The 25194-nt window shown below is 40.1% G+C and overlaps 1 protein-coding gene across 13 annotated transcripts in view; it reads right to left on the bottom strand.

Moving 5' to 3' along the window:
* Positions 1 to 25194, bottom strand: part of ptprfa (protein tyrosine phosphatase receptor type Fa) — a 284242-nt gene that overhangs the window by 200056 nt on the left and 58992 nt on the right. The window contains exon 1 of one of the 13 annotated variants that reach the window (XM_046392939.1): positions 17322 to 17605. The exons of the other annotated variants lie outside the window; for them this stretch is intronic. The gene's annotated coding sequence lies outside the window, so the exon portion shown is untranslated. Of the gene's footprint in view, positions 1 to 17321; positions 17606 to 25194 lie in introns of those variants that run through there. 13 annotated transcript variants of the gene reach the window in all.

The following is a 25194-nucleotide window of genomic DNA, read 5'->3' as shown; positions in this document are numbered from 1 at the left end:
ATTCTGTTTAGTCTGTTTGGGTTTGATTTCCTGTTTTATTTTGTAGGGATTCCCCCACTTCCCATTTGTGTTCTTTGTTGGTGTCTATACTTTCTGTGATTGTCTATTGCTTTCATCTGTGCTTGATTGTCATTGTGTTCACCTGTGTCTAATTAGTCCCTCCCCTCGTGTGTGTGTGTGTGTGTGTGTGTGTTTGTGTGTGTGTATATATACCTGTCTTTCCCAGTGTGTTTTGTCAGATTGTCTGCATCCTAGTGAGTAGCTTAGATGCTGGTGTCACATGCTAACTGGTTAAAAAAGTAAGAGTGTTTGTCTTCGATTGCTTTCTTCTGTCCTGCTGAAAATTTGGGTTAAATATCTCTCTTTTCTTCTTAAGGATGACCTTATTGTGTCATCTTGTATTGTATTGCTGTTTATTGCTCAGTAAAGGTTTTGACATGCAACGGCTCATTTTTATTATTAATTGGGGTAAAAATTGGTAATATTAATGATTAAGAGAGTTAATAGAAAGGTGGAAAGCTGGATTGGCAATGGTAACTAATGTTTTTTGCATTTCAAATCAGTTCTCTAGTTACATCGAATTGTTTGCAATTATAATTGTTATTTAATTTAATCTTGACAATAGAAGCCTTGAACAAAATGTATTTTCTTCCAAGATGGTTGCCTGTAACCTTTTTTAAAAGAAAAGGTCTAATTTCTATGCTGTGACTGAGTCGGTAAAACACTGAAAAACTGACATTACTTATTCATCGTTGATTTGTGTTACAGTAGAACACTAATGTCAGTTCAGTTCTTTACCTACTGTCACTGCAGTGAAATTAGACATTTTGTTTTGAAAGGTTACTAGTGGTTAGTGGCAACCATCTTGGAAGGGAACAATATAATCTGTTTTAAGGCCTCCATTGTAATGTGTAATTGACACTAAAATATAATAATAACATGTAATATGAAAGTAACGTGTAGTACAGTATTTAAGTAACCAAATAGTATTGGCGTAAAAGTTATTGAATAGTGTTGGAATAAAGTGATAAAATTATGAAGGATTAAGATGTTCCAAGAGCTCAAATTACTTTATCAAAACATGTTTCAATCACACTGTATCAACACAAAATACACAGGTTTATTGAATATGAATAACTGCTCCAAAGCAAAACATCTGTGTGCAACCAGTGTCCACTACTGAATTAAGTAAATGCAGCTTGTTCTTTTTTTTCAGTGTAGTTTCTGATGCCCTGTGTGGCAAATAAATAAACAAATGGATTGTAGGTTAGATTTAATATTTAAATTGTAAAACAAGCAAGAAAGAGCCCACTTTCCTCGTTTAGCCCTTGCAACAGCCACAGTAAGGCTAAAATACGTCTACTGTGAATACTGTGGAACTGAGGTAATAAAAGTAAAGCCTCACAGCTAAATAGAGTTGTGAAGTAACACACATTCATTGTTACTCACCATCATCATCTGGTGACATCCCAAAGAATGAAGAGAGGTCTGGTACAATAGCGGAGAGATAATACTGAGCCTCTGAATGATTTAAAATTCCAGACAACCATGACTGTAAGTATATGTTTTGGAGGGAGTTCCTGTCCAAAAATAATGAAAAAAATGTCCATCACAGTTACCCAGTGCTGGATCATACAGGTAATGTAGCACTGAAGTGACTGTGTCGAGAGTCTTTCTCTCCAACCTTCAAAAACAAAAAGCAGATGAATATTCACCACTTCCCAAACCAGATTTGTGTTTAATTAAAGTAGTGCATTACTTGGCACCATTAAATCTTACACAAATAACCTCAGCAGATTTATTCTGTTTAAATTATTTGCTTAACATATTTATGTTTATATAATTCAGTTGTACAGTACTATTTAAATTTATAGTGTGAAATATTCACTGCTCATAGTGTTGACTGCCAAATATGCCCCATAGTGGGAGACAATCTTACTTTCAACCACATCTCATCTCATCTCATCTACATTACATTACATTACACTTCATTTAGCAGACGCTTTTATCCAAAGCGACTTACAGAGTGAGTAACAAGCTTCGGTACAATAGAATTAGACTAAAGCAATAAGAGCTAAAGCATAATCAGAAGTGCTTAAGTAGAAGAGCAGGAGTGGAGGGCAGGAGAACATGAAAGGGTGAAGGGGTGTTAGAGGGTTAGGGATAGGGATGTTAGGAGAGAACGTGCAGTTGGAAGAGATGAGTTTTTAAGTGCTTTTTAAAGGAAGAGGGGGATGCCGCTGCTCTTTCTGTGGCTGGTAGGCTGTTCCACCAATGTGGAACACTGTGGGAGAAAAGTCCGGCTTGGGAGTGCCTTGTGTGAAGGGATGGCAGAGCCAGATGAAGATTATTTGCTGAACGTAGAGCCTGAGAAGGGTTGTAAGCCTGAATGAGAGTGCTCAGGTAGCTGAGTGCAGACTCCAAAGTTACTCTGTCGGCTAGCATTAGAGATTTGAATTTGATTATGGTTACCATGGGTAACCAGCGTAGTTGGATGAGTAATGGAGTGACATGAGCCCGTTTGGGTCCATTAAAAACCACATGCGCTGCCACATTCTGGATCATTTGTAAAGGTTTGACTGCTGCGGGGAGGCCCATCAGAAGGGCATTGCAGTAGTCAAGACGGGAGCTAACCATGGCCTGGACAAGAAGGTAAGTGGCATACTGAGATAGGTGAGGTCACCATCAAGTCAGTCAGGTGGATAGCAAGAGAGCAGGAGGCCGAGGAGGTGGAGTTGCAGCCATTTTTGACCCAAGTTTATCATTCAATGCAAAGCCTAAACTCAACTATCATTCATTCGAAAGCCTTATCCTTACTCATTCACACCCAACCTTGAACTGAGGTTCGCATATTAGAGCAAAATGAAAATTCAAAATTAATGCAAAAACTTGAAAGAAAATTGCATTCATCTAAACTCACAGAATGTCACTCAATCTGGCAAGACAGCCTTAAATCATATAGGAAGACCCTACAGGCTGCCAGAGCAGCCTATTCCTCAAAATTAATTGAACATAACAAGAATAATCTCAGGTTTCTCTTCAGCACTGTAGCCAGGCTGACAGAGAGCCATAGTGCTATCGAGCCTTGTATCCCTGTGACCCTCAGCAGCAATGACTTTATAACCTTTTTTAATGACAAGATTTTAAACATCAGAGACAAAATTCAACACCTACTGACCTCAGTTGGTACTAATCCACATTCAAACACTGGAGCCCTAGAAACAGCAGTAGAAACAGATAATTATCTTGACTGCTTTTCTCCCATTGACCTACATCAGCTAAATTCATTCATATTTTCATCTAAACCAACAGCATGCCTCTTAGACCCCACCCCTAAGCTGCTCAAAGAAGTTTTACCCTTACTTAGCACCTGTCTAGTAGATATGATCAGTCTGTCCCTAATAACAGGCTACATACCCCAGTCCTTTAAAGTAGCTGTAGTCAAACCTTTCCATAAAAAGCATTTGATCCAGACATTTTAAGCAACTGCAGACCAATATCTAACCTTCCATTTCTCTCCTAGATCCTTGAGAGAATAGTCGCCAATCAACTACTTGACTTTCTACAAAGTAGTAGTTTGAGGATTTTCAACCAGGCTCATAGCACAGAGACAGCATTGGTCAAAGTGACAAATGACCTCCTACTTGTATCAGATGAGGGACTTATCTCTGTCGTTGTACTGTTAGACCTTAGTGCTGCATTTGACACCACTGACCATTCTATCTTATTACACAGATTGGAACACCTAACTGGCATTAAAGGAGCTGCATTAAGATGGTTTCCTGCATTAAGCTGGTTTCCTATCCTATCCTATTTATCCTAATTATCGGATCGATCTCAATTTGTTTGTTAATGGTGCATCGTCTATACTCGCAAAAGTTAGTCACGGAGTTCTCCAAGGTTCTGTGCTCGGGCCAATACAATTCACCCATTATATGCTCCCCACTAGTGATATTATTAGGAAACACTGCATACATTTTTTCTGTTATGCAGATGACACACAATTATACTTGTCAATGAAACCTGATAGGGTTGAGGGGCTGGGGACTTAAACCATGTGGAATTAAAAGCTGTTCTCCCCAAATTCCACAAATTCATCAACTTTCCAACCAGAGACTACAATATACTGGATCAGGTCTACTGCAACATCCCAGGGGCATACAAGGCTGTAGCAGCTCCTCACTTGGGCATGTCTGACCACATCTCTGTGGAGCTGGTCCCTGCCTACAGACCTCTGATTTGCAGGACCAAACCCACCACCAGAACCATCCAGGTTTGGACTGAGGAGGCCTCCTCAGCCTTACAGGACTGCTTTGAGCACACAGCAACACATCAGCTGTGTTGTCCTATGTTCACTTCTGTACTGATGCTGTCCCACCCACAAAGACAATCACGGTTTTTCCTAACCAAGAGCCATGGGTGGACGGCACAGTGTGGCCCCTGCTAAAAGCCCGGGATGTAGCCTATAGGTCAGGAGATAGGCTGGCTTACAGCAGGGCCCGGAAAGAACTGAAAAAGGGCATCCAGCTGGCAAAACACAGGTACAAGCAGCACACTGAGGAGCACTTCAATGACAACAATCCACGTAACACGTGGAAAGGCATCAGGACCATCACGGACTATAAGTGCAATGACCAGCAGGTCAGCCACGACCTGACTTTGCCTGACACCCTAAACAGCTTTTTCACACGCTTCGACTCTCCAAGCAGCAAAAGAACACCACATCTTCCTCAGCCTCAGCAGCCTCTCGTCCTGCAGCTGCATCGTGACCTCTGCTTTGAGGAGGATTAAGATCAACAAGGCTGCAGGTCCAGACAAGGTGTCAGGACGCACTCTGAAGTCATGCACTGACCAACTGGCAGAAGTCTTTCTGGACATCTTCAATCTGTCTGTGCAACTGTCCACGGTCCCTGTGTGCCTGAAGTCCTCCATCATTGTGCCTGTGCCCAAATAAAGACTCTTGAATCCGATGAAACAAATCAGCTAGCCAAACTTCAGGTGTGTTCAAACTGGATGACCTGTAATTTTCTGCTTCTAAATTCAGACAAAACTGAAATTATTGTTCTTATCCAATGAAATAGCAACTCTAGATGGCTTAACCTTGGCCTCTGACTCTATTGTAAGGAATGTAGGAGTTATTTTTCATCAGGATATGTCCTTTAATTCAAACATAACACACATTTCAAAGACTGTATTATTTCACTGCCGCAATATTGCAAAAATTTACGCACATCCTGAGTCAGAAAGATGCAGAAAAATTAGTCCATGCATTTATGACTTTCAGGCTGGATTATTGTAACTCCTTTTTATCAGGTTGCATCAATAAGTCTCTAAAGACTCTCCAGCTAATCCAGAACGCTGCTGCACAATTATTGACAAGAACCAGCATTAAAGCTCATATTTCTCCTGTATTGACTTCTCTACATTGGAGTTTAAAATTCTCCTCCACATGTATAAAGCCCTGAATGGCCAGGCATCATCATATCTTAAAGAGTTGATAGTACCTTATTGTCCCACCAGAGCTTTACGTTACCAAGATGCAGGGTTACTTGTGGTTCCTAGAGTCTTCAAAAGTAGATTGGGAACCAAAGCCTTTAGTTATCAAGCTCCTCTACTATGGAACTTATTATTATTACTACTATTGGTATCATAATTGCAATAGTACCTTCTGTATACTTCATCATTATCATTATCTATAGTTCCAATACTTCTAGTATTTTTCATGCACACATCTCTGTGTGCTCCTTCTCTTGCTGCCCACCTCTCTCTCTCTCTCTCTCTCTCTCCCTCTCTTTCTCTCTCAACCCAACCGGTCAAGGCAGATGGCCGCCCATCTTGAGCCAGGCAGTCTAAAAGGCAGTTTTTCCTCGCCACTGTCACCAAGTGCTTGCTCACGGAGGAATGTTGGGTTCTGTGTATTACAAAATTTAATTAAAGAGTTCGGTCTAGACCTGCTCTAACTGGAAAGTGTCATGAGATAACCTTTGTTGTGAATTGACGCTATATAAATAAACTGAATTGAAACTGAATTGAATTTAAGTCATCCACAAAGTCATCCAGGCAAACCTGCCACAGAGAGCCATTTGTTACAGTAACCAAATCAAGATCACACATACCTGCAGAAAGGGATACATTGATAATACTGAGTACATACAGTACTTAGGATTTAAACATAGATGCATTAAAGATAGTAGAGGGATAGAATCTAACAAACAAGCTGTCATGACCAAGGTAAAAACGGAAAACTGCAGTGCACAAATTGAAAATAAAGCCTTATGAAATATTTCACTTGGATTTTTAGGATACTCTTTCCTAATATGGAGTTCTGAATTGAGGAGCTAAGTGCACAGCCTGTGAGGAAAAATATTCAAATCACACTGCCATATGGAGTTCTTCTCCACAGAACATATCAAAGGAGATGGTTTATGTAACAGCTTTACAAAAGAGAGAGTGTTTTCTAGTGTTATTTTGAAAAGCTACAAGTGTCAGAAAATAGAAGTTGTAGAAAATGTCAAAAACAAAGTTCCTGTAAATACTTTAAAATTTCAGTCACTTGGTAAATTGATCTTTCCATAGATTTTTTCTTTTTTGCAAAAAGTAATGTGCATATATGCACACATATATTTACATATATATGTAAATATATGCTATATATATGTGTACATATAGTTGAAAGACATATATGTAGGGGGTCAACTTCAAATATATGCATATATGTTGGAAAATATATGTGGTATACATAAAAAAACATATATGTTCATATATTTTCTTTCTGTGTGGGGTTCTTTATCATGGTGGGAATATATGACAAAATATGCATAAAATATTCTAAAGTGCACTTACTGTAATGAACTCATTTTGTTAGGCCGTGATGTAGCAAAATTCCAGCAAAAAAGAGGAAAACTTTTATGAATGTAAACAGTTGCCGGTTGTATGGAGACACCAGGATCAGCTGAGGTCCTTGGCTTTGCTTCCATGTTGGAAATGAGAAAAATCTCAGCCCATATATGGAAAAAGTCAGACATATATGAGCTACATATAAGGCATTATGTATGACAATATATGCACCTGACTGTGGCATACATGTGGATATATATGTCATATATGTCACATATATTTCCTATATATCCACATACATGCACATATATGACCCTAAACATGGCATACATGCAACATATATTCTGCATATATTTGGATATATGTTCATATATTTCCTTTCTGTGTGGGTGCCCACATCTTATGTGTTTCATTTCAAATTCAGTGTGGTGGTGTACAGAGCCCCAATGCCAAAAAACTTATATTTGTCCCAATATATGTGTATAACTTATTTCATCATACATGAACATTCTCAGCAAGTTTTATGGCAGAATGGCATAACTGTACATGCAAATAATAACAAAACCTGTCATTGAATTTTCTTGCATTTGCATTCTTCTGTCCTGTTTTTTGTGTTGTTGTCCTTCATATTTGCACTGTCTTGTCTGTCCTTTGTGTTTATACCTCATGTTTTAAATGGGTGTATTTTGATTTTTTTTTTTTATACTCATTTATACTTATTTTTTTATACTCACTATTTGTACTCCTTTCATGTAGCCACCATGTAGCATCCTGAAGGAATGCTGTTTCATTGCTCTATGTACTACACATACTTGGTTATAATTACAAATAATAAAACTTCTTGACCTCTTCTATATTCCATAATAATAATTAAGAATTACAGAGTAGGACAGTTTCAGAACAAGGAACAAAGTGGTTAAATACCATGTGTGCACACATGCATGCACTCCGACAGTGAAAGAATTGCACTACACCTCCAGTTCTTACTGCCACCCTCCTGGCACTCAATGTCAAATAAAGATAAAATCCATAAAAATAGCTTCAAAGCAGTGTTTTTTGTTTTCAAGAATTTCAGAAAATTATCCTTTTGGTTGCTGTTCATTACTTAGGTGCAACTTTTGAGGAAATCTTTGCTGTAATTGAATGCATTCCTGTGGAGCGGTGGTGCTTTTTTAATGTTGCATTTATGCATTTGTACACATATAAAATAAGACAAAGAGTGCTGAATTGCTTGTTAATATCATAAACAGGAGAAATGAAGACCAGTTTTCTTAACACTTAACATTTGAAACTAGTAAACTAATTTATCTCAGTTTTGATACCTCTGTCGAGTTTTCAGAATGAACAGTACTGGAAAGAAGAACAGATATTCAATCAGAGAGATAAAAAGAGAAGTTGAAGAGAGAACAGTTGCTGAATGGCTTCATGGCGTACTGGCGATGAGCCCTGCTCTACAACCTATAAAGGAGTATTCAGCAGTTCTGTTAAGGTCTAAATCCCCCAGCCTTCATTGTGCCTTAGCCTGACCTGTCTCCACTTCAAGTCCAAAGTCCGTGGAGATAAGGGCTGCAATCATTTAGTCAAGATGGAGGGAGGAAGTGCCAAAACTACTGTCTCGCCTAACAAAACTGAAAACGATGTGTGCACTGAGCTGACTGGTGTCCTTTTAGCCAGTTAAACATATGCAATTGAACACTTGATCATCAACTGTCTAAAAGTTAATAAAGGAGTGAATTAAATGTGGCAACAGCTAGAAAAAAAGAAAAAAAAGAAATAACAGCTAACAGAAAATGAAATGAAAACCAAAGTGGAACCCACCAATGTCTTTCCAATTAATTTAGGTAACTGTGTACTTTAAGCAAACAATAGGCGAACCTCAATTTGAATATATTTGGGCAAAATAAAATAATAAAAAAATCACTTTCTTTGTATCTGTACCACTTACCCTGTTCAGGGTCAGGGCTTTGCTACCCAGCTTGACACAGTCTGGCTTTGGACTTGGCCTGAATTCAGGTTTGCTTATTTTCAATGTTCTCAAAATCTCTCTCTGTACCTCTCTCATGTATTTCAAGGAAATTCACTATGTCTTGTAAGAGGAGTGAAAAAGAGTGTAGCCAATAGATAGCCTTGGTGTAGGGAGCTTTCAGTCAGTATAAAGGAAAATATGAGAAAAAAAATATGGCCTCAGGTTGGGCATGTATTTTATTCTCACCTTTACACCTGGGCAGAATTACATGGTATGGAGTGCTTGGAAGATCACCAGGGAGCTGAAAGTTTCCGGTAAGAAAACTCATCACCAATATCAACCTACTTTGCTGCTGACTATATATGTTTATATCATAATATAAAATATGTGTTGAAAAGTAGGAAGACAGGCTATGTTAGCAAACCTATGTTTTACTTACATGAAAGAGGTGTGTATTTAAGGACTAGCGGATTCAGTGTGCCAGCCATATGTTGCAAAGCAGATTCACAATGTGTTGCGACACAGTGTCGCATGCACTTAGAACACTGTAAGAATGCAAATCGCAATCGCAAATCGGTCTGTCACAGGATCAATGAAACATAACTAATCTGCATAAGAAAATTAAGTTTAAATGCCAACAATTGTAGAGAGAGAGAGTAAAGCGCTGTGTGGTTTGGCAGAACAGTGATTTGTATCAAATAAGAGTTTATGAGTGTAGCCACTGTGAGTTGTTAAATGAGACATGATGTAAGAAGAGAATTAAGCCTGCAGTCAATGTCTTGTGTCATGGCTATCTCTGCAGTCCCACAGTGCTCCTCTGCAGACACTGATTAGACTCCACATCACTGTGTCGAGCAAGAGAGATGCTGTACAGGCTATTTGCCAACGAGGTTATTCACTTACTGATGACCCAGACAGCTGGCAGGAAGAAAGACTGTCTGTCAGCGGTCTGTTGCAGCACATAGATGAGAAGCAACCCTCAGAGAGCCTTGACATATTAATGCAGGGAGATGAAACACTGCACTCGTCAAACACCAATCTTTTCATTAATCCACAGATCTGATATCCAATGTCCTAATCAATTTTAGTGAAAAACAGCCAACTCAGGTCATGGGGTGGGGGTTGGGGGGGGGTGTTGTTTACAACACATATTTCTATTAAACATGCATGATGATTTTGTAAATAGTTAATACCATGCACGTAACAATGTAATTCATTTTTCATTGCAATAATGGAGTAACCTCTAAAAGGGAACCAAGATTCTACTTGCTAAATCATTGTTGTTGTAGTCATATTTACAAAGTAGCTTGAGCATCCGATTCTGGTAATGTATTTTCTACATAAATGAAATCATGAATCATCCAATGAAAATGTGAATCCATGATATCTGAATATCTGAATCCATGATGAAGTGGAGAGCCCTGCCTGTTCTGATGACAGATAAGGATAGAGAATTTAGTTCCATTTTAGGTATTTGACAACTGACGCTAACATGATGACTGCCATTAATGCAATATATCTTAACATTTAGATCAAGTTAGTTCTCATTTATTGACATTTTAGATTAGAAACACCAGAAACTGCTATATGTGATATGTGTGGGAGGACTGTGAGGTAGTGTAGAAGCAACACTAACCTTGTTAAGCCTCTGAGATTTAATTACAATACAGAATAAAATGAGGTTATGCAGATGCGGTCTGAAAAAGTGGAGAAGACAGGTGACTTAAATCAGTCTGAAATCAATCAGGTCCTTTGGCACTGGCACCACTTGGCACTGCAGGCATTATCCCGGAACAGGGAGAGAGAATGAGAAGCTACTGCTGTCATCGATCACTGTGATTGACCTTGGGAAAGTGATTAACGTCTGTCAGTGCTTTAGTTTGTGTGTTGCTGTTCAAACAACAGGACTTCCCCACATTCTAAAAGCTACAGAATACTGCTGTTTTATTAATACTGGTACTGCAATATCAATATTGTGTTGGTATCTTTGCTACCAGCCTAGGTTTTAAGCGGTAATGGATTGTAAAGGAAGTGCTATCATACATCACGACTAAGCAGCTGAAAATAAGGTAAATATTACTTCTCCTAAGCTCATGTTTTTATATTTATTTATTTACTTGCCACATGTTGCGTAATTTGTGGCAGCTCGTGCTGTCGCCTCACAGCAAGAGGGTTCCAGGTTCGAGTCCAGGTCTGAGCCCTTCTGTGTAGGATTTGCATGTTGTCCCTGTGCCTGCATGGTTTTCTCCTGGTACTCCAGCTTCCGCCCACAATACCAAAAACATGTACATTGGGTTAATTGGCTACTCCCTAGGTGTAAGCGTGTGTGGTTGTACTGCAATTGACGGGTGACCAGTTCAGGGTGTACCCCGCCTCTCACCCGCAGTCAGCTAGGATAGGTGTGAGTGTGTGAGCAAGAGTGATAGCCTGTCTTTCTGAGTTGGCCCTGTGATTAATTGTACCCGCCTCTCATCCCTTGTCACCTGGGGTAGCCCACCCCATCCCCAACCCAACACAACATGGATAAAGTGGTATAGAAAATGGATGGATGGATGGATGTTTACTAATTTCGGTGGAAATGTTAATAAATGTACTTCATAAATCTGGTAGTTACAACATTAGTGATAGATTCCTAAATGCAAGAAGCTGTCTATTAGTGCAACAAGTCAAGCAACTAAGCCACCTTCTGAAGATTGGACAGCATGATGTTACTAATTCAGAGCTTCTTTGTTTCTGTTGACAAAATTAAGATATTCAAAGACACAAATTCGGTTGTAACAAAAAGCATAAAAAAATACTGAAAGGTTAAGTAAAAATGTTAATGCTATAATACTGACAAAAGTTTTGAGGGACAAGCAGAACTCTTCATTCAGCCCAACACGAGTAAATTTCCCGAGTGTCTCATGGATGGGATGAAAGCAACTGCATGAACAATTTTTGTCCCTCTGGAAGCCATCTCTCAGTCGATTACTGTAAGAGCAGCCTAGTTTCCTTGGCAGTCAGTGTGCTGTGATCAAAAGCCTCCGCAATCGTAAACTTTCATGAAAACCTGCACAGTATGGCCATCCACAATATATAGATACAGAGATAGAGACAGAGAGTGGAAGCTAAGGCCTCACATAGCCAACAGAGAGCCTGAGAATTCTGATCACTTGAAGTAAGCTGGAAAATTAATACAAATCCAACATTAGAGAGACTAAAGATCAATACTAATCTTATCTTAAAATCCATTTACTTTTTCTGAAAGATTCATACTATGAAGTAAGTTTCATAGTATTCAGAGAGTACTGACTTGGAATGAAGTAGGTTCATGAAAAAACAAAAATAACTTTGATGTAGTAAACTACTTTTGTGACTGTAGTTTAGCTTAGCTTCAGTATAGTGAGGTTTCATTTAATGACAATGCGGGATGTAAACATTAGGCTATGATGTCACCTTTGGTTAGTTAACTAGCCTCTCATCCATGAGCAGATCCAGGTTTCTTTATATGTGGTGACACGAAAATAAAATACTTCCAACATAACACATCAAGGTCTGTGGATTATTTTGAGTAACTGGGTCATGATTTCTGGAGATATTACTGTTGAGTTTTTCTCTTTTTTTGGTCACCACAAGCTTAGTGCCATCTAGAGCCATTGTTTTTATTTTCTAGTTTGTGTATTTAGACATTTAGTGAGCAACTCCAATATTAGCCCATTTAAAGAGGAGATCCTAAAGAAATAATAGTAATAATGATGATGGCAGCGGTGAAACCTCGTGGCTCTTTTATTAAAATTGTTATTGAACAATTGTGTGTAATCTTTAGACTAATCTAAAGTTGCACAAAAATGTATATGAGAAAGAATCACTGAGCGCATAAATTAGTTAGCAGCATAAAACAATAAGCACTCTCCAAGAATTCTAGATGTATTAACCCTCAACCCACCAACTTTTATTCTTGGGGTTCCATGGGGACATGACATTCTTGCCCAGAAACAGAAAACTAAAATATGATAGTATTATCAGATTAATATGGACACTGTTTTTGGTTGGTTTGTTTTTTTCCCGCATCACATTAAATTTCAGTTCCAAAGGCAGTTTTGTAACTGGAAAAAATATTCAAACAACAAAACAAAATAAACTTAGCTTTACAGAGCTCAAATACCTTACCCAGCAGTAGCACTGAATCACTCATTTCTCTCTACATCAGCCATCTGCATACTAATGTATCTGTAGACAGACAGGCTGGCCAAGACAAGGGTGGCCCCTCAGCTCTGTCTGATGATAAATATCCCCCTTCATGTTTGAATGATGACACATATTCAGAGAATCCCAGCCCTTCCCGGCTTTTCATTTTATTGTCCCGTTCAGCGTGGCTCACTGAAACAAAGGCAAAGAGTGGTTGTCTTAGACCATAACTCCTGTCAAAACCATAACTCCTGTAATAACCCCCCCCCCCCACACACACACACACACACACACACATACCACCACCAGCACCCCCATCCTCCCCCCGACAGCAGGCATGCTCGGACTCATCCATTGCTGGGACTCATCCTTTGCTGGTGACTTCACACACAGGCAGTGTTGTGGAGCCGCTCTGGAGGTCCACAGGTGTCTCATTCATCATTCATGCTTGTAGGGCTTGGTAGCACGAGCTTTAATAGTAACAACATTTTCAAACTTATTACCACACAAGAACATGAGCACAACACTTTTTAATAACCTTTAACCTTTCTACATTATCAGGTTAGGGAAAGTAGTTATATGAAAAGACAAGTACAACTCTCATGTCTGTATGGTAAATTTAAAGCGGCAGCCATCCATCCCAATTAGCTTTGTTTAACCGCATATACAAAATGCTAAAAATTATAAATCCACATATATATATATATAAGGTGGATTTTGTTACCGCTGAACAGAGACTAACTTTCATCCTTCTGTTTCCGGTCTTTATGTTGAGCAAAGCTAGTGGATGGCTGTCGCTTTAAGTTTACCATACAGACAAGAGACTGGTATTTATCTTTTCATGTAACTACAACCTGATAATGTAGAAAGGAACAATTGAAAACTGTTCTGCTCTGCTATTAATGCTCGTGTGACCAAGCCCTACAAGCATGAATGATGAATGAAACACCTATATATTATATATATGTGTCTGTATATATACTTAATATATGCACACAAATATATAATATACATTTACGCTATGTTATAGTAGCTACTGTACATATCACTTTGATGCCCCCTATCTCACCACCTCCCATTGCGACCCAACCAGTCAAGGCAGATGGCCACCCACCTAGAGCAAGGGTCTGCTTTGAGGTTTCTGCCTTCCAAAAGGAAGTTCTTCATTGCCACTGTTGGCAAGCGCTTGCTCATGGGGCAATGTCAGGTCTCTCTTTATTAAAAACAAATTAAAGAAAAGAAAGAAATTGGTCAAGACCTGCTTTATTTGGAAAGTGCCATGAGATAACCTTTGGTGTGATTTGGCATTACATAAAGAAACTGAATTGAACTGAATCAAGTTTAACTTTGATACATATATTTGTACGATTGACAAATTGCATAATGTCCAAAATGGTGAAATCTCTACTGAATGACACTCTATGCCAACAGAGCAAAGTACTGAACAGGAAACAGTTTTCATCACAGCTAGCCCACAAAATGCTAAAAACAATGATGGTGCAGCGAGTCTTTCAAAAAAACTGAAATTCATTATGAATCAGACACGTTATTCAAACTCCTGAACAATCCCTTTAAGGATTTTCTTTTTGTTGGCCCAAATCAGAGAGGCCCCTTGGTGAGCAGCAGTCGGAAGATGCTGCAGGGAGCCTGTAACTGGCCTCTAAAGGCAAAAGAGAATTCCTTCAGACTCAAATCACAAAAGGAACCTTGAAGCGCAGTATTTACATCTCTTATTTATGATAAGCAATGGATAGCTTCTTGTTAAAACTAAACTAAAGAAACGGAAATAAGCGTGAAAACAAAAGGACAATGCTGGAAAAAAAATACCTCAATTTATAATGATGCAATGTCACTCTACAAAGAGCGGGGGCGTGTGAGGGATTAAGTTCCACACCAAACCCAGTTATGGAAAACACCCTAAATAAGTGAGTCAAGAAAATAACATGTAACAAATTTAATCTGTTTTGAACTCTGCATCTTAAGGTTGTAATCGAGGGAAGGGACTTGGAAATTGTATATCAAAGTGGAAAAGAGTTCTGTGAAATACTTCATAAAGCAACCAAATTACCAGGGTTAATGGCAAATTCAGTTTGATGTCTATCCAGCTGTGGTACAAGGTTTCACCTAGACTTCAGACATAAGGATGTGTGTGTGAGTAAGCATTTATTTTCCTTGAGTATGTCTTTAGTTGTGGTTTTGTGTCTCGATGAACACACACCTCCCTGAGCTCCTTGAGAAGTATTCATCAGAAAGACAACAGCACCCAGAGTCTCAATGCTGTCCAATTAATACATACGACCTCACATAACAACCTGACAAACAAGCTCAAATCTAGAGCGCAAACTACACAAAGGCGGGATTAGCTCCATTAGTGCAGGAATCTCAGAGGCAATTAACCTGCAAAGCCCTTTCTCAGATTCCAACATGTGCGCAGAGCCGGAGGAGGATGGGGAGGCTGAGTGACGGAGAAGGAAAAGGGGGGTGTACTTGTGGAAAGCTCTCAATGCTGAGGTCAAAAACAACATGAGATGGGGTTTTTAAAGCAGTGATAAGGTGATGACCTACTGTAACAGCAAACAGCGTTCCACCTGGACCTGGAGGGAGAGGGAAGTTTACTTTTGCCCTGCCCAGCCTCTTGTTGCATTCCATTTCCACTGCATTGTCTTTGTTTGTTTTAAACAGTACCACTGACGGCATGTCCACACGATATACAAGTTTTCCATTCACACATAAACCTTTAAAAACAATTAGTATACCAGCAGTGAAACGCTAAAACAATACAATATAAAGTTGCATCAGCACCATTTAACTGGCGGGGAATATGGTTTATAACAATACTGGATCATAATGGGGACGATGTCTTTTTTTTTCCCCCTCACATGTATTCGCAGAGTTTGGAAGATGATGTGTTTACACATGCTCCCATCTGTATATTTATAATTATATGCTCAGAATTTTACCTTCACATGATTTTGGGAATATTACAACTACAGCAGTTAAAAAGAAAATGACTTTGATAAATGCACAAAGTTGCACAATAAAATTATAAAAAATATATTATAAAAATAATTTTTCTGCAGTGAACAGTTTTACTTTTGACTCTTTAAGTACATGTTTGCTGACAACTGCACCGTTTTCAAAGGTGGACCTTTTACAGTATGGTATTTCTACTTTTACTTGAGGCAATCCACCTCTACTTCTATCTCTATCTCTTCTACATTATTTTTATTTATTTATTTATTTTGAATTTGTGTGCTTTTACAACCAGGTCGAGTTTGTAATTTAAACTTAGTATCACAGTTTTACACCCAGCATGTCTAAGTCTGGCAAATTTAGGCCGACAGAATAATAGATAGATTAGATAATAGATAAAGATTTTTCAGTTTAACGTGAACAAATCTGGAACAGCACTGAGAGATAAAATATATTTGAACAGTTACTTGAATAAAATATGAACATCTCACAAACCTTCCAGACAATTCGAGCTGAGGAGTGTGTTAAGGGGAACTTCTGACCTAGGTATCTCTAAGCTCCTGGCTACAGCTACAGGCACACTGCCTTTAACATCACAAATGGCTGGACCGGCTACAAAGGATATCTGGCTTTTTGCAAATGCAAAGCAATAGCACTTAAACATGTCAATTAATGATCTACAAAAATATTTTTTAAAAATCACTTGCACCAGCTTTTGTGTTGGTCAGACAAAACATTCTAAGACATCACCTTGGACTTTTTACATTCAGCTGTTGCACCAGATGTTAGTTATAAGACTCTATAGTGCTTTCTTTATTCATCATCTGGATTTTTGCTTCATGTAATAGGCAGTATTTATATGTATAACTGTACCTGGAGCAATTTGTTTAGAAAATTACTCTACAACTAAAATAAATATGAAAGCTATTACCTCCGAAAATGTGTTTTAGTTGTGTTCTTACAGCAGAGGTTGTGTGAAATGTGTAGGAGGGCAAGTATCAAACAAAGATAGAAGCAAAACTCTTTCTGTTTCTGCAATGGAAAACACCAGACTCAAAATTTCACTCCTCCAGGCTAAGTGAAATCTTCAGTGCCTTGTTGGTTCATTCTTTTCCTCTTTGTCTTTGTTGCTTGCTATCTGTGTGAGTGTGCATGTGTAAGTGCACCCTCATCTGTATCGAACTAGCTACTCATCACGGCCTTTTGTTGTTGAGCGAAATCCATGAATCCTACAATTAAACTGGTGACAGGATGATATTAAGAGACGCCTTGAGTCACTTTCGAACCTACAGTGAAAAAATAAAAGTCTCAGGGGGTGTGAGCAGGTGGCCATGTTCAGCATGAAAACTTCAGAAGTTGCTGAATGGCAAGTGCTTACCTGTGTCAAGCTCCATGGAGAAACACTAAAATATCCCAAGGAGAATTAGTGCTGGCAGCCTTTGACGTTCTTCCTCAAAAGTGAACAGTTCTTCTACAAAGCCCATAAAACAATTTCCCTCCAAGCCAACGGAGCACTGAGCCTGGGGGGAGGTGTGCAGCCGCTGAGGTCAGCCACAGGTAGAGGCTTCAGATCTCTGCAGCAGGGTGATCAGTCTCAGCACAGATCAGTTCCTTGTGGCTTGCAGCACGGGTCAGAGCTCCTGATCTCTCCTGGGAGTGAAGAGCAGTGAACAGCCTGCAGCTCTGTGAGCAGAGCCAACCACCCAGCCAGTGTCTACGTTCATGATGTCACAGGTGTTAGGTTTCAGCTGGAGGCTGAGAGGCGGGCTCTGCTCTGGTGGGAAGCAATGTGAGGGTTTGACCCAGTACAGGTAAGACAGACCCCTCCCTCATGCCTTACCTGGAGTCATCAGAGGAGAGAAGTAGGACTAGGTGGTTTTTTTTGTTTGTTTGCTTTTGAAAGTCTGGAAAGGGTCAAACTGGTCTTTTAAAGTCATTTGTACAAAACACAAGTACAAAGTAGATGAATAAGATTACAGATGTGTTCAGATGTATTAATTCATCAGTGCTGTGACAAACACAACAGGACTGGCACCAGCACATTTTGTTGTTTGTAGGGTGAAAGATGGGATAGCACAAAGAATATAATGTTTTAACGAGGAGTGGTATCGCTGCTCTCGTGGCTCAAACAGTAGATGTGCAATTAAAAAAAATATCTGATGATTCAACCAGAACAGTTTTATTTCCACCCAAGAATTGAAGAACTCCAACTGTGAGTCATAACACTGACAATAAATGAAATGAAGTGAAATTGAATAGAACTTTTTCTTCTGCAGCCACAGACACTCACAATGTTTCCCTAACCTAACCACCTAACCTAACCTGTCCACATGCACGATGCTGCACATGTAATGGCTGTTGTACACACTAAGGATATGCCAGAATTTTAAGGTTGACAATACGATACTGGGAGGAAAAACTGTGCTGGTACAGAAAAAGCTACTGAACACATACAAATACATTTGTAATGTTAATGTAAGCAGCCTTAAAACTCTTGGTTGTAGATCTGCTTTTTTATAGATACAGGACTGAAAAATGGTACAGCAATTACTTTTCAAAATCCTTCAGAATTATATAAACAATATCTAGGAAGCAGGGTCAGGCTAAATCTGCTGTTACAGCTTTGAAACAACAAAAAAAGAACAACATATAGCTGTGCTTTTATATTGCAAACCAATCACTTTGTCTCCTCAGCCCAAGCTCTAGAAAGAAAATGTGCCACCAAAATGTCTCCATTGGCACATGTCAAGTACATAATAATTATCCAACAGGAATAAGCCAGCAGGGAAGAAGGACATTGAAGTAAAAAGTCTCAGCCACCTAAATTAATCACCTAAACCCCATAACAAACACAGCCTTTTCACTTCTGGGAGATAATGAAACTTTCTTGTTTCTATGGCTGATGACAAAAAGAAGTTTATGAACATGGCCGGCTTCATTTTGCACCAAATAGCAATAAGACCTCCTTCCTTTATGTTGGGGATACCTTGCACATTTTCATGAATATGTTTACATTATAACCTGTTTGAAAACTAAAAGTAGCCTACATTTCAATTCAAATCAAAAACTTTGGGATGAAAATGAAAAATCTCCCAAATTCAAGATTAAGATCACCTCAGCTTGGGGCCTTCTATCCAATGTAAGGTCCCAAACCTTGTCCACTTTTCAGTTGGCTCAGTGGGTTTTAAAGGCTTTCCCCAGGTCACAACCTTTGCTGCAAAATGGACCAGTATGTAAGCCATCAAATTCAAAGGGAAGAAGAAAATTGGTTGGTTGGCACTGGTTTGGTCATGGCACAGTGAGGCACAGCATGGGCATACTGCCAATTAAATATCCACAACTTACAAAATAAATTAGTTATGATTACTTCCATTAACTTGGAATGTGAAACACAGACATCAAGAAACAACAAGAAACTACCTTGAGTCTCAAGAGGGCAGTTGGAGGAGAGTTGCTGCCCCAAGTGGAGGAGTTCAAGTATCTCGGGGTTTTGCTCATGAGCGAGGGAAAAATGGAGCAGATCAACCACTGGATTGGGGCAGCATGTGCTGTGATGCAGATACTTTACCGGTCCGTTGTGGTGAAGAAAGAGCTGAGCCGAAAGGCAAGGCTCTCGATTTACCAGTCAGCCCACGTTCCAACCCTCACCTGTGGTCACAAGCTGTGGGTAGTGACCAAATAAACAAGATTGCAAATACAAGTTGCCAAAACGAATTTCCTCCGCAGGATGGCTTGGCTCAGCCTTAGAGATAAGGTGAGGAGCTTGGACATCTGGGAGGAGTTCGAAGTAGAGCTGCTGCTCCTCCACACTGAGAGAAGCGAGTTGAGGTGGTGAGGATGCCTCCCGGACGTCTCCCTGAGGAGTTTTTTTGGGCATGTCCATCTGGGAGGAGGCCCCGGGGCAGACCCAGGACACAGTGGAGGGACTATGTCTCTCGCCTGGTCTGGAAACACCTCAGTGTCCCCCCCCCCCGGGCAAGCTGGTGGAAGTAGCCGGGGAGAGGACAGTCTGGGCTTCCCTGCTGAGACTGCGGCCCCCACGACCCGGACCCGGGTAAGCGGTAGAAAACGAGATGAGACGAGACAGGACAGGTCACATCACAGATAGTCAGTCCATTTCTTCTGACAGCCTACATCGCTTAACCTTCTGAAAAAAGTTTAAGTCCCACTTACCACAATAGAGTTTTTGTGACGACACAGCCGGTGACAAGCAAGAGAAGGTAAACAACACTGAGAAATGTATCACTACAATAGTATGAACTAAAGTTTGCATACAAGTTGCTCCTGAATAGAGCAGTGTGGAATGTGTGTGTTGAGTATTTGGGTGACAATTAGTAATTCTAAACTTCAAACGCATACAGCTATATGCAGTATAAATATGTAAATTATTTATTGATAAACTCTGTTTTACTTGAACATTTTTTACATAGGAACATATGTGCTCCCTGAGAAAATCTTAGCATCAAGCCTTGAGCTTGAATCCTACATTTACAAATGTTTGATTTTACCATGGCAAAAACGTGTGATAAATCAACAACAACAAGCAAATCAGGGGCATTAAATCTGTCTGCAACAAAGAGCATCCATCTCTCTTTACCTCTGCTGAGGCTGCTCTGACAGGGGGTATCCATTTCAACTTAACATCACAGAGCACATTTTCAAAAGCCTGCCAGCTCATGTTTCTCATAAAGATTTATCATTTCAGCAGAAAGAACTCATGCAATTTCAAAGGGTCAAAAGACACATCAAACAAGCCGTAGTTCCCCCAGAAAGTGAGTGGCCATCTGGTAGAGGAAACTGGCTGTAATTCCTTTCCCTTCATTCAGTTACAAAGAGCCGATCTGTGATTAGTGACGTGAGCTGCCTGTTAATAACCCTCTGAAATCATAGATTCAGGAACAAAATGTATCATGCTGAAACCCAATAACACCTGAAATGAACTGGTCCCTTCACTTCTAAAAATTAGTAAGAAAAGGAAATACTGGTGCTTAGTCATCTACTATGCAGCTGGGCACCATGGATCACTTTTTAACACCTCCTTAGGAATAGGTTACTCATATGAAACTTCAGACAGAATGCTAAGAACACTCATGCACTCGCCTCCAAAATGTTTATGCTCTTTGAAATCAGCGCATTATTTATTTACCGATGCTGCTTTTCTGTAGGATTACTCCCAACAAAGCTCTGTGAGAAGTAGATATGTGAATGAAAGTTGTTGGGTTTTATTTATTTTTTCAAATCGCAGATCTGACTGAGAAACTCTGAGGAAAGGAGCTGTATCCACACTTGATGGTGCTTACTGGGCTGACCTCAGTTGCTCTATGCATTGATCAGTTGATAAACTTGCAAGCAAGATTTCATTGGTTGGCAAATGACTGCTCTTTATTTTTTTATTTTTTATTGATTGATTTATTTTTCTTTTTTGAGAGTTGCACATTTTAAGATTGTATCAATCTATTCTGCTGCTGTAAAAATGTTTCTGGTGTTTATGAGTTTAAAATTTTTAAAACCTGATTTTTGCTTTGTTTTCATTTTCTGTACATACAAGCATGGACATAGTGTCTCCTCAATGCCAGCATGCCAGTGGTACAATAGGTGCTATATTTATTTACCAGGAGAGCCTGATATTTAAGTCCATAGGTAAGGGATAATGTACAGTGAGTGAATCAGCCAACATGCAATTATTGTTATTGTTATATAATAATATCAGTCTTGGCCTCGAAAGTCCAGTATACACTAATCTACCATCACACCAGTTCCAGTAAAATCGATACCAATAATAATTCTTAAAACGTTAAAATTAAGTCAACTTCACTGAAGTTATTTATAGCTAGGTACGTACACTCACACACACCTGGCCTGCACATGCACATGTATACAACTTACAATAACACAATTTCTTGGATCAATACATTAGAAGCTTAACCCTGGGCAGTGGTGGTGCAGTGGTTAGCACTGTTGCCTCATAGCAAGAGGGTTCCAGGTTCAAATCCCGGTCTGGGCCCTTCTATGTGGAGTTTGCATGTTCTCCCTGTGCCTGCGTGGGTTTTCTCCGGGTACTCCGGCTTCCTCCCACAATACCAAAAACATGCACATTAGGTTAATTGGCTACTCTACATTGCCCCTAGGTGTGAGTGTGAGAGTGTGTGGTTGTCTGTCTTTGTGTGTTGACCCTGTGATTGACTGGCGACCAGTCCAGGGTGAACCCCGCCTCTCGCCTGTAGTCAGCTGGGATAGGCTCCAGCTCCCCCGCCACCCTGATGGATAAGTGGTATAGAACATGGATGGTTAACCCTCATGGGTTAACTGAGCAGAGGACTCAACAGTGTATACAGGCATAGCCTGACTGGTCACTTCAAATCTGTACAGCTTCTACCTGTGTGACTTCATTAAAATTTTAACAATTTTCTGAAAGGGTCTGGTTGTTATTGGACAGAAAATCTTACGGGTCAACTGACTTTGCTTCATGGTTGACAGGGCACATGCACATGTGGTGGCTGGTAGTTTCTATAAACTTTGCAAAGCTTTTGTTTTCATAATTTCTAGTCTTTTGGCCTATACAACTGAAGTATATATTGCATATGACAGAAAACCACCCAGACCAGGCTATCTCAGCAATGTCAACTCAGAGACTGTTTGTGGCAACATGTTTACAGAGACCTGGCTCCACCATGACATCTCAGACCAAGGCACTGCACTTGAAATGCGGACCATGTTGCATGCCGACAGAATGCAAGATTATGGTTTCGATGAGGGGAGGCACACCATAAATAATGTATTTCAAATCCTGAATTTTTTACAACTAAGCTTCTAGCCCTATTAACTGCTCAGAGAATTCACCAGTGTTTTTGTGTGTTTTGTGTGCTGTGTACACTGCCACAGATGCAAACTACAAAAATGCACTACAGGAACTGTTTGAGATCCTTAGTATTGACCTGACAAAATGATCTATATTTTTTTGTCTGGCATCAGCTACGGTAACGTATTGCATCACTTCCTGTTCTGTCCTGCTTGCTCTTCTGGTCTTTGGTGTTGCGGATTTACCCTAATCGACATACTTTGTGTTATCTTTTACTGTGGTTGGTTTGAACAAAGAAGTACACAAGAACTTTAGTAAAAGTTTATTAACTCTGGGTTCTGTCCTTTGCCGATCTCCGTTCTATTTCTGTCATTCAGCTCAGCTTAGCTTAATGCTAGCATGCCACTTGCTCTCCCCCTGGCTCTCCCTCTCCCGTCTTCTGCAAGGTGTGTGAAATGTTTAGTTACTCCTCTGCCTCCATTCACCAGGGGAAGGTTCCAACACTGTGGAAGACATCCTGTCTTGTCCCAGTCCCCAAGAGGCCACACCCGAGACCCAGGACGACTTCAGACCGGTGGCCCTAACGTCACACATGATGAAGACACTGGAACAGCTGATGATCCACCACCTCAGACCCCAGGCCTAGCACGCCCAGGACCCCCTGCAGTTTGCCTATCAGGCAAAGGTAGGGGTGGATGATGCCATCCTGTGCTGCACAAGGCCCACTGTCATCTCGACAATGGAAGCAGTGTTGTGAAGATCATGTTCTTCGACTTCTCCAGTGCTTTCAACACCATTGAGCCAGTCCTCCTGAGAGATGAGCTGCGCAACATGAGGGTTGACCCACACCTGATCTCCTGGATCGAGGATTACCTCTCAGAGAGACCGCAGTTTGTTAAGCTGGGCGAGTGCACGTCTGACACCCTGCTGAGCAGCACCGGGGCACCTCAGGGCACAGTGCTCTCCCCGGTCCTGTTCACACTCTATACCCTTTCCAGTACCAGGCGGAGCTCTGCCACATGCAGAAGTACTCAGACGATACTGTGATAATGGGATGGGATGTGGTATAATTCAAATATCTGAAAACTCAAGAAGGTATCAAGATGGATGGAGAGGAAGTGGTACTCCTTCAAATCAGGTGAATCCCAGAGGGCCTGAAGAGATAGTTTATTGACGTATTAAAAGGCCCTTCGTAAAGCCAGAACAGCTTATTATTCATCATTAATAGAGCAAAACAAGAACAACCTACGTTTTCTATTTAACACTGTAGCCAGGCTGACAAAGACTCACAGCTCTGTTGAGTTTCTTCACCAATAAAATCACTAACATTAGAGAAAAAGTCAATCAAGATCTCATCACGATAGCCAATATACTGCCATCTTTGGAAACCTCTTTTAGTCCAAATCCACCTCTGGACAGCTGCCTGCCCCTAGACCTGCCTGCACTAACCTCCAGTATTAATAAATCTAACCCAACTACATGTCTCTTAGACCCCATCCCAACTAAGCTCCTCAAGAATGTCTTTCCTCTGATTGGCGTTAATCAACTTGTCTTTAACAACAGGTTATGTACCACAGGCATTTAAAAATCCTGTTAGCAGATCTTCACTTGACCCAGACATCTTAGCAAACTATAGACCAATATCCAACTTCACATCTGTTTAGAAGGTACATGAAAGAATGGTTGCAGGTCAGTTAACTGATCACCTACACAGGGACAGTCTGTTTGAAGTGTTTCAGTCTGGGTTCAGAGCCCATCACAGCACAGAAACAGCACTGGTTAAAGTTACAAATGACCTCCTCATGGTATCATACCGCAGACTTGTCTCTATACTTGTTCTACAGGATCTTAGTGCTTCCTTTGACACTGTAGACAGCAGCATTTTCTTTTACAGATTAGAACATGAGACTAGGATCGCAGGGACAGCACTAGGCTGGTTTAAATCATATTTATCAGATCGATTTCACTTCATTCACGTTAATGATGTTTCCTCTTTACGTACAAGGGTTAATCACGGTGTCCCACAGGTTTCAGTGCTTGGGCCGATCCTGTTCACCTTATACACGCTCCCTCTAGGACATATTATTCAGAGACATGACATAAACTTTCATTGTTATGCTGATGACACTCAGCTGGTACTTATCCATAAAGCCTGAAGAAAGAGAGCCATTAGCCAGACTTCCGCATGTCTTAAGGACAAAAAGGACTGAATGACCTTGAATGTTTTACTATTAAACTCAGACAAAACTGAGGTCATTATTTTTGGCCCCAAACATCTCAGAACTAGAACAGCCAATAATATTCTCTCTCTGGATTGCATTACTTTGGCCTCCAGTACAACTGTGAGAAAGCTCTGCGTTATCTTCGATCAGGACGTGTCATTTATCCATCACATCAAACAGATCTCTAAGACCACCTTCTTTCACCCCCATAATATTGCTAAGATTAGGAG

Source organism: Scatophagus argus, chromosome 6 (genome assembly GCF_020382885.2).
Source record: "Scatophagus argus isolate fScaArg1 chromosome 6, fScaArg1.pri, whole genome shotgun sequence".
Lineage (NCBI taxonomy): Eukaryota > Metazoa > Chordata > Actinopteri > Scatophagidae > Scatophagus > Scatophagus argus.
This window is presented reverse-complemented; position numbering and strand designations above follow the sequence as displayed.